Raw genomic sequence first — 15,575 nt, 5'->3', positions numbered from 1 at the left:
TATTATTCACTCCCACACCAAACTACCCAGAAATGAGACTATAACTTTGAATTCTTGACTTCTAGACTTTTACTGTGTGTGTGTGTGTGTGTGTGTGTGTGTGTGTGCGTGCGCGAGCGCATCTGTATGTCTGTGTTGTTGTTGTTGTTGTTGTTGTTGTTGTTGTGTGGGAGATGGGAAAGGAAGTATTTGTTAACAGCCTCTCCAGGTTTCAAGCCTGAAATAGAAAATTGACATTGAGCGACCCTGCAGAAAAAAATCGCACAAAGTATTCCTGCCGCCTTTTTTTTTTTTTTTTTTTTTTTTTTTTTTTTTTTTTTTTTTTTGAGACAGAGCCCTGCTCTGTCGCCCAGATTGGAGTGCAGTGGCGCGATCTCGGCTCACTGCAAGCTCCGCCTCCCAGGTTCACACCATTCTCCTGCCTCAGCCTCTCCAGTCGCGGGGACTACAGGCGCCCAACACCACGCCTGGCTAATTTTTTTTTTTTTATGTTAGCAGAGACGGGGTTTCACCGTGTTAGCCAGGATGGTCTCGACCTCATGCCCTCAAGATCTGCCCGCCTCGGCCTCCCAAAGTGCTGGGATTACAGGCGTGAGCCACCATGCCGGGCCACAAAGTCCCTTTTTAAGAGAAGGAGCTGTTTTGTCGGGGAAGTGGAGAGATGAAGTTAGCAACTTGCATCCCCCTGGGTCAACGCAGGAACTCTGATGGTGACAGATGCATGAATGTGTGCATGGGCTGCAAACTGTAAATCATGGTCTTGTGCACTCCAGTGACATTCCTATAGCTAAAGCTGAGAACATGGTCTCCCTGCAGCCACAGCTATGACAGCACGTGGTGATGGACCACGCATTGAATAACACAAGAAGCCAGGCATCATGGCCAACTGAAACAGAAGACCATGCCCCTTAGCCTTTTTTATTAAACGGAGTATACTCTGGAACTTCTTTCTATATAATGGAGGAGTGATGCCTCAGATTTTACTGATATTAAAGACATAGCCAAACTTGGCATGTGAGTATATTAAGATTTAGTTTCATTTAGACAAATGTAAAATATGACATCTTACACTATTAGTGTCATGAAAAGATGGACAAAATTTATATTTCTTAGACATAAAAGAAAATTAAATTATTTAATCCTCAAGCTCTGTGAGATAATCATTATCATCATCCCTGTTTCATAGATTAGCAAACTGATGCTTGGTGAAATTTGCCCAAAATTTGCTGCTAGATTATAATGAAGCTAATACAATCTATTAATTGTCAAATCTACTGATAATTTTGGGGAAATTAGCACAGTAGAGAGAAAATAAATGGAATTCAGGGTCAGAAAAAAATGGCTTGTAAATATTAAATTCTGCTGATATTACTAAATATCTAGTACTTAGCAAACATCTCTTTAAGTCCATCCACACACAGCTAAAAGGACATACCCAAGACTGGGTAATTCATAAAGGAAAGAGGTTTAATTGACTCACAGTTCCACTGGACTTGGGAGGCCTCAGGAAACTTACAAGCATGATGGAAGGGGAAGCAAACACATCCTTCTTCACATGGTGGCAGCAAGGACAAGTGCTGAGTATAATGTGGAAAAGCCCCTCATAAAATCACTGGGTCTCATGAGGAGTCACTCACTATCATGAGAACAGAAGCATGGAAGTAACCACCCTGTGATTCTATAACTTCCCACCAGGTCTCTCCCATGACATGTAGGGATTATGGGAACTACAATCCAAGATGAGATTTCAGTGGGGACACAGCCAAACCATATCATTCCACCCCTCACCCCTCCCAAGTCTCATGTCTTCACATTTCAAAACACAATCATGCCTTCCCAACAGTCCTCCAAAGTCTTAGCTTATTTTGCCATTTACCCAAAAGTCCAAGTATCATCTGAGAAAAGGCAAGTCCCTTCCACCTATGAGCCAGTAAAATTAAAAGCAACTTAGTTATTTTCTAGATACAATAGAGGTACAGGAATTGGGTAAATATACTTATTCCAAATGGGAGAAATTGACCAAAACAAAGAGGCTACAGGCTTATGCAGGTCCAAAATCCAATAGAGCAGTCATTAAACTTTGAAGTTTCAAAATGATTTCCCTTGACTCCATGTCTCACATCCAGGTCACACTGATGCAAGAGGTGAGCTCTCATGGCCTTGGGCATCTCTGCCCCTGTGGCTTTGAAGGGTACAGCCCCCCTCCTGTCTGCTTTCATAGGCTGGCCTTGAGTGTCTGTAGTTTTTCCAGGTGCATGGTGCAAGCTGTCAGTGGGTCTGCCATTCTGAGGTCCTGAAGGCAGTGGCCCTCTTCTCACACCTCCTCTAGGCAATGCCCCAGTGGGGACTGAGTGAGGGCTCTGATCCCACAATTCCCTCCTGCACTGCCCTAGCAGAGGTTCTCCATGTGGACTCCACTCCTGCAGCAAACTTTTGCCTGGACATTCAGGCATTTCCATAAATCCTCTGAAATGTAGGCAGAGGTTCCCAAACCTCAATTCTTGACTTCTGTGCACACACAGGCCCACCACCACATGGAAGCTGCCAAGGCTTGGGGCTTGCACCCTCTAAAGCAACGGCATGAGCTGTAAATTGGCTCCTTTTAGCCATGGCTGGAGCTGGAGCAGCTGGGATGCAGAGCACCACATCCTGAGGTTGCATAGAGCAAGGGGTCTCTGGGCATGGCCTATGAAACCATTTTTTCCTCATAGGCCTCCAGGCCTGTGATAGGAGGGACTGCCATGAAGGTCTCTGACATGCCCTGTAGACATTTTCCCCATTGTCTTGGTGATTAACATTTGGCTCCTCATTACTTATGCAAATTTCTGCAGCTGGCTTGAATTTCTCCCCAGAAAATGGGTGTTTTTTTTTTTCTATCACATTGTCAGGCTGCAAATTTTTCAAACTTTTATACTCTTCTTCCTCTTGAATGCTTTGCTGCTTAGAAATTTCTTCTGCCAGATACCCTAAATCATCTCTCTCAAGTTCAAAGCTCCATAGATCTCTAGGGCAGGGGCAAAATGCTGCCTGTATCTTTGCATAGCAAGAGTCACCTTTATTGCAGTGCTCAACAAGTTCTTCATCTCAGAGACCACTTCAGCATGGATTTCATTGTCCATATCACTATCAGCATTTTGGTCAAAGCCACTCAACAAGTCTCTAGGAAGTTCCAAGTTTTTCCCACATTTTCTTCTTCTGAGCCCTCCAAACTGTTTCAACCTCTGCCTGTTACCCAGTTCCAAAGTCACTTCCACACTTTTGGGTATCCTTACAGCAGCACCTACTCTACTGGTACCATTCACTGAATTAGTCCATTCTCACTCTGCCATAAGGACATACTTGAGACTGGGTAATTTATAAAGGAAAGAAGTTTAATTGACTCAGGGTTGGGGAAGCCTCAGGGAATTTACAATCATGGTGGAAGGGGAAGCAAACACATTCTTCTTTACATGATGGTAGCAAGGAGAAGTACTGAGCAAAAGAGGGAAAAGTCTCTTATAAAACCATGACTTCTCTTGAGAACTCAATCACTATCTGAGAACAGCAGCATGGGGGTAACCACCCCCGTGATGTAATTACCTCCCACGGGGTCCCTCCCGTGACATGTGGGGATTATGAGAACTACAATTCAAGATGAGATTTGGGTGGGGACAGGGCCAAACCATATCAACATCTAAAATATTAATTTCCAATTTTCTTTCTGTTCCTTTTTTTGTTGATATATAAACCTAGAAAAATATCAATAAAAATTCACATATATTTGGAAGTCACAATAAAAACTCACATATATTTTTTCCATAACATGTACTGCAAATGGGATTTGGAAATTAGAGGAAAAGATGTCTTAAATATTACTCACTTAGGAAAATTAAACTTTACCTTACCTTTTATCTGTGAGCAATTCCCAGTCAGCCTTGAATGCATTAACCTTCAACTAAGAACACTTGTCAAAGTTTCTGGCTCTTTGAAGGCATGTATCTAGTGGCTGCAGGTAATTTTCTCGTGCTTCAGAAACAGTGAAAACCAAGGGAAATAACATGGGCTTTGGAGTTAAACAAAACAGAGCCTTGGTCCTGTTTTCTCTACATACTTGCCATATAACTGCAAAAAAAAAAAAAAAAAAAAAAAAAAAATCACCTTTCAAAGCTTCAGTTGTTTTACTCTATTGTCTTCATAGAATTGTGTGAGAATAAAGTGAGATAAAACATGTAAAGCAGCCTGTGGAACACTCAGGGCACTGCAAGGGCTCAATAGCTCAGTAAGAGGTTATTATTTCATTTTAGTTTGTGCTTCTCTGCCAGATAGAGATGATGCTTTCTTATAACTCAAAGGAAAAGAGTTGAGAGGTACTTTTAAAGGGCTATTGGTGCTGCAGAGAAAGATTTCTTGATTAATTAATATGACCATTTTCTTATGAATCATCCATTGCATTAGGTAATTCGCATTTTTATTCCCGTAAGGTGCCTTTGTGTGCTTCAGTTCAATAACTATTTCCTGGGCATTTACTGGCCCTATACTAGGTTCTGGGGATTTTAAATAACTAGAAGTCACCCTTTTCTCAAGGACAGGATTTCTAAGTAATAAGGAGCTCTGCCTGATCATAAATTTCATGAGGACACAAGAGGTCTTACCTTTGTAACTCCTACGGCACCTGAACTGAGCTTATATTTAATGCAATGTTGCTGAATTTAACTGAATTTCTTCCAGTGTTGTATTTCCCTATAACTCAAGTTCAAATTTATTCTACAATACCATATAATCCTTCATAGTCCTGTTTAGTTTATAAAGATGTCTGGAACAGTTTCAGAGATGTTTTTCCTACTTTTCTTGTTTCAGCTTCTGCCATGTTTGTAGTTTTCATGTGCTATCCATGACTCTGCAAATTCTATCATTTGTTAAATTCTTTCGTATTCTAGAAAATTCATCTTTGCATAGCCTAATATTAACAATCAAAGAGGTAAGATTAAAAACAGGAGGAGGTAGAATAAGATGGTGAGAATCACAATAAGGAGATACAGAAAACAACTTCTTGGAAGAACTATTAGTGAAGACATAATTATTATGCATTAACAGCTGACAGCTAGCATTAGTCCAAGGAAGCAGTCTGTGTTCTCTAAGTACTTCAAAAATGTGATATTCATTTGTAAATTTGTGACAGCTCTTTAGATAAAGTATGTATAATAATTTTGCAGCAATCCATTATCTGACTGAATGTGCTTTAATTTGAGGTATAATATATTTGGAATAATTTTTCCAAGTACTAAATGTACTTTCCTTCAAATATGTGACATGCGTTTAAAGGGTCATTTAAAAGATTAAAATGAGTCCCAAATTTCCTCCTTTCCTTATTTGGTTCTTCTCTGTTCTATCTATAGGTCTCTGAACAGTGTCTCTGGCTTGATCAATTGAACCTATGTAATTGTTTTGAAAAATACATTTAGTCCTCATGAAGGAGCGTCTACCATCATCCTGCCCAAGCTGAGGCTACCTGAATGTGCTGAGAAATTCTGATGAGGAAATGCTGCAGACCTGGACTAATAATTAAGGGAAAGTTACTGATGAAAGACCCTGCTAGACAATACAGTGAGACAGCCTATTGCATGTACTCCACAATAAATTCTCACAGTTTTTCAAAGAATCCATATACAGCTAAAATGGGTTTGGGGTTTTTTATAAGATAACCCCAGCCAGCCTGCTCAAGGGCATGTTATCCACAGTGACTTCTTATTGACTGCCAGGTAATCAGTTTACCCCACTTTCACTCAAAAAAATGCAGATACTAACTCCACTGATCCCAGAATTCCTATGGTTTGTTTTGTTTTGTTTTTCTTTACCCACGTTCCTATAATTCCTGTTCCTTGATGACAGTACAGTGATCCCTGCCATGGGAGATTTGTTCTAGGACCCCCCATGGATACCAAAATTCACAGAGGCTCAAGTTCCTTACATAAAATGGTATAGTATTTGCAGATAACTTACACACATCTTCCTACATACTTTAAATCTTATCTCTAGATTACTTATGATACCTAACATGATTAAAGTGCTATGAAATAGTTGTTATACTATATTATTTAGGGAATAATAACAAGGAAAATATCTGTATATATTCTGAACAAATAATCTTTTTCCAAATATTTTTGATCCTATAGTCAGTGAAATCCACAGGCACAGAACCCACAGTTACAGGGGGCTGACTGTATACCAGTTATCTCCTTTAAATGTGAATAAGCTATTTTCCTTGCATGTAACTGACTAAAATGCCTCAGCTGTTCTTCAACAGTCCCAACACAAGTAAGTAGCCCCATTGTAAGAGTAAGTCTAAGAGGATTTTCTCAAAAACCATAAAATAATAATTTAGAGTCGCATAATTAATGGCAGAAATAAACAGAATGGACTCCTGAAAACTATGGAGCAAGTTAATAAGGACTCATTATTTCACTTTCTGGTTCTACTTGGCCTTTTGATTGAAAACAAATTCTACCAGAAAGCAAAATGAAAACTAGTATCAAGAAAGCAGAATGAGGTCATTATAAGAGGACATCCAGTAAGAGGGATCTTCTCATGTTCAACTAAACAATCAGACTCACAAAACTATCACAGGCCCAACTTGGCCTTAGCTGATTCTGAAAGACATAGGACAGGAACCACAGTTTGCCAGCATGGAAGTGTAGCATCAGGATTCTTCAAGTGAAGTCCTTGCAGCAGTTTATGCAATGGTCTACACAGACATCCAGCAGCTGTTCTCATTGCTCCCTCACCTCCCCTCTGTAAAAGAAAAAATTGCACTGGAAACCTGTTAAAAATGGTGAGCAAGACTTCATTCGAGACTACTGCAATATGGACAGAGACTGAACTAAACTCCTCTGGAATAAAAGGCAGGCGGATTTTTAAATGTTGTGATGAGCTAATGGAAAAGTACTGGAGGACTTTAGTGGGGAGGTTGGTCAATGTTATTAGGCTATCTCTGTTTACTAATGGCCCCTTATCAGAGTTAGTCTCCTACCTCTCCACAAGCACTGGGAGAGAGGAGTCCTATCTTTCTTGAGCACTACATTTCAAAGGAATGGCTCCTAAACCCTTAGGATATTCATTTTTAGGTTGTAGAAGATGTACATTTCAAAGGGACAGAGTGCAAGCTTTCTGAAGTTAATGCTCTAAGAAGAAGGAGATCATTAGAGAAATGCAAATAATCATATAATCAGGAGCCTATAATCAGGAAGAAACATGAAAAGTTCAGTCACACTGAGGGGAATGTTAAGGCTGTCGCAGTCACCCCCAGGTAACAGTGCAGGTGCAAGGAGGCATGAAACACACCAGCTAAAATGCTTCCTGCCCCTCAGGAGCCTGTATTTCTAGTAATAGTTCCATAGGTCCCACAGAGACATGTCCAACTACAGGAATCATCACAATCAGGGAGGGCCAGAATTATGACTTCCCATCAGACCAGACAAAATTTACCAATCAAAGGTCTTTTTATAACTTTTAACTTCAAAGGCACATGTGCAGGTTTGTTACATAGGTAAACTCATGTCATGGGGGGTTGTTGTACAGATTATTTCATCACTCAGGTATTAAGACCAGCACCCATTAGTTATTTTTCCTGATTCTCTCCTTCCTCCCACCCTTCATTTTCCTTTAGGCCCCAGTGTGTGTCGCCCCCTTCCATGTGTCCATGTGTTCCCATCACTTAATTTCCACTTATAAGTGAGAAGACGTGGTATGTGGTTTTCTGTTCCTGCATTAGTTTGCTGAGGATAATGGCAAACTATAATTCATTTCTCCCACCCGGGAAAGCAATCTTCTATGGACATATATACTTGTGTATTGATTATAGACTTTGTCCATTTGATCTGTATTTATCCAGTTAGTGCCTACATGGTCAGTCCCTCTTCTGTGCACTAAGTAAATATGTCTCCTTTCTGTTGTGGAGGTTGGCTGTTTGAATATAATGAACCTAATTTCTTTCTAAAATTGTTTGATAAAAATTGTCATAAAAGATTTATGCCTGGGTAATAAAATAGAAAATGAAAAAATGGAAACTAAGAAAAAATGTACCCAAATGTGTTAAACAAGGATTAATATAATTGCTATAATTATGCCTCAGATTTCATTCTGAGTCTCCTAGAATGCAGCTGGAAAAAAAAAACAAATATAGTGTTACAAAGTACATTAAAAGAAAAAAGCAAAACATTTTTTTCTGAGAAAACAAAGTTTGGGTTTTATTTTATTTTGAGGTGATTTCTTTGTTAGTAAATCCTAAAATAAATTTCTTTCCAGAAGCATTATATAGGTAATTCTGTTGCAAAAGTTAACTGTTAACATACATTTTCTAATATAGCAACAGAAGTAGACATAGGTACCATTCAGTTGTTTCTTAAAACAATTTTGAATAATAAGTTGAGCAATATAAGAATGTACAAGTTAGCAAATTGTGGTGATTCTATAAAGGCCTAAATGAGTATGGTACTCATATACAGTTATTTCATTTCTAAATAGAGCCTAGAATAGGACCAAAAGCACCCGGAGGAGACGAATGGTATCTCTCCTTCAAAATCCTTCCCCAAATGAAATTTATCTCAGCAGATGAAGAGTAGGTGGTGCAGTCATCTATATGTTTCGATAATCTGATGAGTACAGTGGAGTTGCTTACTGATGCCTGAGAAGAGATCTGTATATTCTGGAAACCAAGAGAACAGGTGGTAGAGTTTACATTTTGCTAATTCAAAAAAAAAAATAGCTAATGTTATCTCATGGAACATTTATATGAAGGCGCAGCTCAGGAGTAACTCCACACATGAATAAGATTTTCCTTTGGAAAAATTCTTGGCCTTGATTCAGCACTTGATCAACAAAGTTTCTGAATGAACTCCCAAAGACCAGCCTCATGGATCACATGGGAGTTTATTTAACCAAGAAATGTTTTGATATAGGATGCTTCCTCTTATGAACCCATAGACTGGGGCAAACTCTGGTTGTTCCTCTTTTAGCACCTGCAAGCCAGAATTAATTAGCTACAAAATGTACTCTCTGATCAGAAAACTAATTTCCTTGCAAGGTAGAGTTATCCATTACTGAATTTTCATTTATTGAAGAACACATGCCATAGGAAATATTATTTGTTTGGTTTTCTATTTTTAAAAAAATTATGTTGTAGAATTCTTTATGGCAGTAGTTGAATGGCAAGGCCAATTATCTTTTGATTTTATTACTGTCTCATGATCGTGAACAATATTGCCAGTATATAGGAGCATACGTCTCCCGTTCTGTAAGGATTGGGGACCTAAGTTCAGTTCGTCTAAGAACACTATCAAACAATAAAGCTATAAAATAAAATTAAAGGACAAGGGTAGTGCTGATGGTCATTCTTCTTTGCCCTAGTCCTTGTGGCGTTATAAAAACACACATTTTACAATGTGCAACAATAATCAAGAATATATATCAAGGCCACAAATCTTGCCTTTTCAGCAGTGCCAAACTGGGTGAAAAAAAAAAAAACTACCCTATTCCTGTTACACGAGCTACTCATTAGGAATACAAACATCATTTTGCATTAAAACATAGATTGCAGTCACTCAGAAGGAAAGCTGGTTTTGTCTGGTGGACTTGGGAAAAATAAATCAAGAATAATATGGAAAAAAAAATCTAGATTAGTCACAGCTGATCTCCTCTACGGTGAATTTAATTTACTCAGCAGTGTAATTCTCAGAAAGCCTTGGGAAACTGTTATTTTCATCGAACTGTACTTCTGTATTTTACTAGGTTAGTTACCTAACTCTAAAAGGTTAATAAAAATTATGAGCTCTTAGGTAAAATTGAGGAGAACACACACAGGATTTAAGAGGCTTGCCCATACAAAAGAAGAGGCATTTTCACTTTTGCTTTTGTCAATGCTTCTATTAGTCAGGGACGTTTTATCTGTTTGTTATGTTGATATCCCAACCTCTAAATTTTTGAAAGCCCTATTATGCAGTGATTATTCTGCATTAAGTCAGTGTTCTCCATGAAATCAGAACTCCTACCGTTCTACTCTTTCTTCCCTTCCCCATCACTCCATCATGACTAACTTTAACAAACAGGAGAGAGATGGATTGAGAAAGCATTCAGTAACTTACTTATTCACTTGTTTGTCCCATAGATATTTGTTGAGTGCATACCATATTTGAGACACTGCTATTTGCTAGGGATAAAGCAAGAATAAGACAGATATGTCCCTATGTATGGAGCTTAGAAGGTAGTGAAATAAAAGAACAAATCCTAAAACAAAACTATCAGGGTGGTGAGTGCACAATATAGCATAATTTCAGGTGCTTTGGGAAGAGGGAGCAGGGACCATGGAAGGGCTTCTTAAAGAAGGTGACATTTAGGCTGATCTAAGACTGTAATAATGAGCAGGAGTTATTAAACCATTTTATTCTGTAATCTACATGTATGCGGAGATAACTTATATAAGAAAAAATTAAAATGTTTCTATCTGTCAGTTTATGCTTCCAAGTGTCCAATCCCACCGAGATGACTTAGCATAAACAATAAAGGAATGGGGTCAACAGCTGGCTTCTTATTCAGAGGTTTTGCTCTCCTGGGAGCACTGAATATGTGAAACATTTTGTTTACCTTTAATATTACCCTCAGCTCTTTACCTGGTCTTAAAAAAAAGCCTAAAGTGTTGCTTGTGATTACTGACAATCTTTGTTTCACCACTTTCCTATAACTTCTACCTTCACTTTTGAGCAGCAGTTCTTAACCTAGGTTATCGTTCAGGGAACTCATACTTGGATGGGAAAAAAATTGCATCTTTACTTTCATCTTTACTTCGCTAACCTCTAACCTCTCAATAAATGTAACATTTCCTTCATCATGAAAATGGGCAACAAACCATGGAAGCATTATCAGTGTTTATGACTTTATCATCAATAGAAACCAAAGATATTTTCATATCACAGCAGAGCTATCACATATACTTCAAGTATTTTTTTCACCAATTCTTAAAAATTACAGTGGCTATTAGAACTACCACCAGATGATATGCAATTGTGATCTTTCTACTTATAGCCACTCAGGATACATGGCTAGCCAACTACTTGGCACCTAGAAGTCATTTCATCACCAAAATGGTGGCAATCTTATGTTGGTGGTCCAGGCATCTACTCTGCTTTCTGATATTTTCTATCTACAATTGTTTATTCATCAAGACATGGACAGACGTAAGTCATCTTCATCACTGTTTCAAGTTTCCCAAAACTGGACAATTCCAATGAGATTGTTTAAATTCCTGTAAGATGCACCCTTTTGTAAAGTGACATAGCAATGTGTCAATAACCTTCACCCTGACCTACCTCTTAAAAAAAATTTTTAACTGTAATTTGCCTATATTTAAATTGTCTTGATATATTCAGCTGCTGTAATAAAAATGCCAAAAATTAGGTAGCTTATACACAACAGAAATTTGTTACTCATCGTTCTGAAGGCTGGAAAATTCAAGATCAAAACACCGCCAGAATCAATGTCTAATGAGGGTTTACTTTCTCATTCATAGGATACATCTCACTGCATTCTCAAATGGTGGAAGGGGCTAGCTATCTCTCTGGCCTCTCTGTTATAAAGGCATGAATCCCGTTCATGAAAGTGGAGCCCTAATGACCTAATTACCTCCCAAATGCCCCACCTTCTAATACTATAACATTGAAGATTAAATGAATTTGGAGGAGACACAAACTCAAACCACAGCATAAATGTGCTGTCATATTATTTAATGTGTTAACTAAAATTCATTTTTTATATTTTTATAATTACACTATAATGAATTTCCTTTGTAATTTTGCATGCATTCTTTTTATTTTATACACTTAGAAACATTTCTTCCTTCTGGGAAGAAATTTATAGGTCTCATGCCAAATTGCCAATGGAACTACAAAGTTAAGAATCTCTGCTTTGGAGTAATGCTCTCCTGATAGGTTACTTTGAAATTATAATGCTTAAAGGAGCCTTTATGGAGCTTCCAGAAGGACAGTATTGGCCTTATGCTGGTAAAACTTGTATACTTAGGTAAAGAACATAGTAAAGGTGGCCTCTTCTAATTTATATTTGATCATATTTCTGCTTTCATGCAGATAAACAATTATCAGCTTGGTTTGGGGAGGTGCCTACATTTTTGTTGAAGTATAACACACATACAGAAATATGCACAAATTATACATTTATGTACACAAATCATAAAATACAAATTATCACAAAATAAATATGCCATGTAACTACCATCCAAGTTAAGAAACAGAACATTCTAACACCCCAAAATTCCCCTTCATTCACCTTTCCAATCACTATTCTTCCTCAAAGCCTACTACTCTCTTGACTTCTAATCCTGTAAGTTAGTTTTGTCTATAGTGAACTTTATATAAATAAAAACAGCCATAAGATTCAGCAATGTTTATGTGTGTAGCTACAGTCTAGTCATTACTGGTGCTATATGGTACTTCATAGGATAAATATACAACATTTTACTTTTAAATGAACATATCGTCTGTGTTATTGTGGATGGACAATTGGACTGATTCCATTTGGGGGCCATTACAAATAATGTTTCTGTGAACATTATCATCATATCTTTTGCAGTACATGAGAATGACTAACTGATAAGTATGCAAATATTCAATTTTAGTGGATAAGTTAAACAGTTTTCTAAAGCAGTTGTACCAATTTACATGCCATCGACAATGTATGAAAGTTACAGCAGTTCCGCAACTTCACCAGTATGTAGTATTATCAATCTTCTTATGTTTAGCTATTCTGAGGTATAGTGGCATCTAATTGCTGTTTTAATAATATGTAATATAAAAGACATATGACAGAAGTTAACATACCAGTTCTCCAAAAAAAAATTTCTATTTCTAACAACCCTCATGGGCAAAAGTTTTTTATTAAATACATGGATGCTTATGTAAAAAATAAGACAGTTTTATCTTATATTTTGTGTCGTTGAAAAACAGGAGAGTCTAAATTACTGGATTTTTATCTACTATTCTCTGTAAGAACTTAATGATAATGAACACCCACATGATGCTGGATCCCCAGGTTCTCACAGTCAGGAAAGAGATGCAGTCAATGAACAGGCATTAACAAGGCAGCCTGGTAAGCACTTATGGAAGCATATAGGGTGGCAGTGATCTGTCTCAGGAGGTCTGGAAATTGAGTCTAAGTTTAGACATAAAGAAAAAGTAAGCTCCAGATGGGTGCACAAGTGAGGATCGGTAATTAAGGACAAAGGGAACAGCTTATAAAAAGGTCTAAGTGCATGGCTAAAGCCCAAAGTGGATGACAGGAAGAAGTATCTGAAGATGAGACTAGAGAGTTTGCCAGGGGCTGGGTTCTGGGTTACTGGGGCCTCTGTAAGCAACATAAAGAATATGAACTTTATTATTTATTTATTATGAACTTTGGGTGCTACAAAAAGATTTCTTGAAAAGAAGTTATGTGATTGTATTTGCAATTTACAAAGAGTTTTCTAGCTGCAATATGTAGAATACATTGCTGTGGGAAGCAGACAGACCCAGAAGTGGGGGTGCAAATTCGGAGGCTGCTGCAACAATGTGGGAGAGACACGATAGGGTCATTTAGGGGTATCTATTAGCAGAGTGGCAGTATGAATGGGATCTTAGGGAGTAGGTCCAAGATTAAGGGATGACTTCAAGATAAAAATCAACAGAACTTAATGATAGAGTCTAAATTTGATGGAATGTGAAGAAAGAATAAGAAGCCAAGAATACCCACAGGGGATTTCAAAAAGATGGCAGCCTGTCATCCCCTCCTCCCTCACCATCATCACCATAATTCCCTGAGACATTAACATAAATGAAATAAATAAGATGGAATGTGGAGATATCTCAAGTGCAGCTGAGGTCAAAAGTTTTAGAAAACTGGCACGCGGGTTTGGCATGCACAGTGGGAGAGACTCTGTGAGGTTGCTTAGGCTCGTGGGCACAGGCACATAACTTATCCATTGTTTCTGAAACCACATCATGCTGGATGTTGCTAAATCCCTCAGTGCCACAGCCTAGCATAAAAAAATGGCCCAGTGACTGACAGAACTGTAGGTGCCTTTAAGTAGGTGATGACATATGTTTATCACAGCACAATTCATAATTGCAAAATATGAAATCAACCTAAGTGCCCATAAACCAATGAGTGGATAAAGAAAATGTGGTAAATATGCCATGGAATACTCTTCAGCCACAAAAAAAGAATAAAATAATGTGTTTTGCAGCAACCTGAATGGAACTGGAGGCCATTATTTTGTTTGTTTGTTTGTTTTTTCTTTTACTTTAAGTTCCGGGATACACGTGCAGAATGTGCAGGTTTGTTACATAGGTATACATGTGCCATGTGGTTTGTTGCACCTATCAACCCATCATCTAAGTTCTAAGCCCCACATGCATTAGGTATTTGTTCTAATGCTCTCCCTCTCCTTGCCCCCCACTTCCCGACAAGCTCCAGTGTGTGTTGTTCCCCTCCCTGTGTCCATGTGTTGAATTTTTCAACTCCCACTTATGAGTGAGAACATGTGGTATTTGGTCTTCTGTTTCTGTATAGTTTGCTGAGGATGATGGCTTCCAGCTTCACCCATGTCCTTGCAAAGGACATAATCTCATTCTTTTCTATGGCTGCATACTATTCCATGGTGTACATAATGCCACATTTTCTCCCTCCAGTCTATCATTGATGGGCATTTGGGTTGGTTCCAAGTCTTTGCTATTGTAAATAGTGTTGCAACAAACATACGTGTGCATATGTCTTTATAGTAGAATGATTTACAATCCTTTGGGTATATACCCAGTAATGGGATTGCTGGGTCAAATGGTATTTCCTTGGCTCTAGATCCTTGAGGAACTGCCACATTGTCTTCCATAATGGTTGAACTAATTTACACTTCCACCAACAATGTAAAAGCGTTCCTATTTCTCTACAACGTTGCCAGCATCTATTGTTTCCTGACTTTTTAATAATTGCCATTCTAACTGGCATGAGATGGTATCTCATTGTTTTGAATTGCATTTTTCTAATGATCAGTGATGATGAGTTTTTATTCATATGTTTGTTGGCCGTGTAAATGTCTTCACTTGATAAGTGTCTATTCATATCCTTTGCCCACTTTTTGCAGGGGTTGTCTCTTGTTGTAAATTTGTTTAAGTTCCTTGTAGATTCTGGATATTAGACCTTTGTCAGACAAGTAGATTGCAAAAATTTTCTTCCATTCTGTAGGTTGCCTGTTCCCTCTGATGATAGTTTCTTTTGCTGTGCAGGAGCTCTTTAGTTTAATTAGATCCCATTTGTCAATTTTTGCTTTTGTTGCAACTGTTTTTGGTGTTTTAGTCATGAAGTCTTTGCCTATGTCTATGTCCTGAATGTTATTGCCTAGGTTTTCTTCTAGGGTTTTGATGGTTTGGTATTTTACATTTAAGTCTTTGATCCATCTTGAGTTAATTTTTGTATAAAGTATATGGAAGGGATCCAGTTTCTGTTTTCTGCGTATGGCTAGCCAGTTTTCCTAACACCATTTATTAAATAGGGAATCCTTTCCC

General features: G+C 38.1%; 1 long non-coding RNA gene across 3 annotated transcripts in view; it reads right to left on the bottom strand.

Annotated features, from left to right (window-relative positions):
- Positions 1-8,226: 8,226 nt before the first annotated feature.
- LOC139363773 (uncharacterized) overlaps positions 8,227-15,575 on the bottom strand; it is a 162,291-nt gene continuing 154,942 nt past the window's right edge. For all 3 annotated transcript variants that reach the window (XR_011624698.1, XR_011624700.1, XR_011624699.1), the window contains exon 5: positions 8,227-8,680. This is a non-coding gene — a long non-coding RNA (uncharacterized lncRNA). The remainder of the gene's footprint in view (positions 8,681-15,575) is intronic.

The sequence above is a fragment of the Macaca nemestrina genome, chromosome 6, assembly GCF_043159975.1.
Source record: "Macaca nemestrina isolate mMacNem1 chromosome 6, mMacNem.hap1, whole genome shotgun sequence".
NCBI classification, from domain to species: Eukaryota; Metazoa; Chordata; class Mammalia; order Primates; family Cercopithecidae; genus Macaca; species Macaca nemestrina.
Note: the sequence above shows the minus strand (reverse complement) of the source record. Positions and strands in the feature narration are given on the sequence as shown.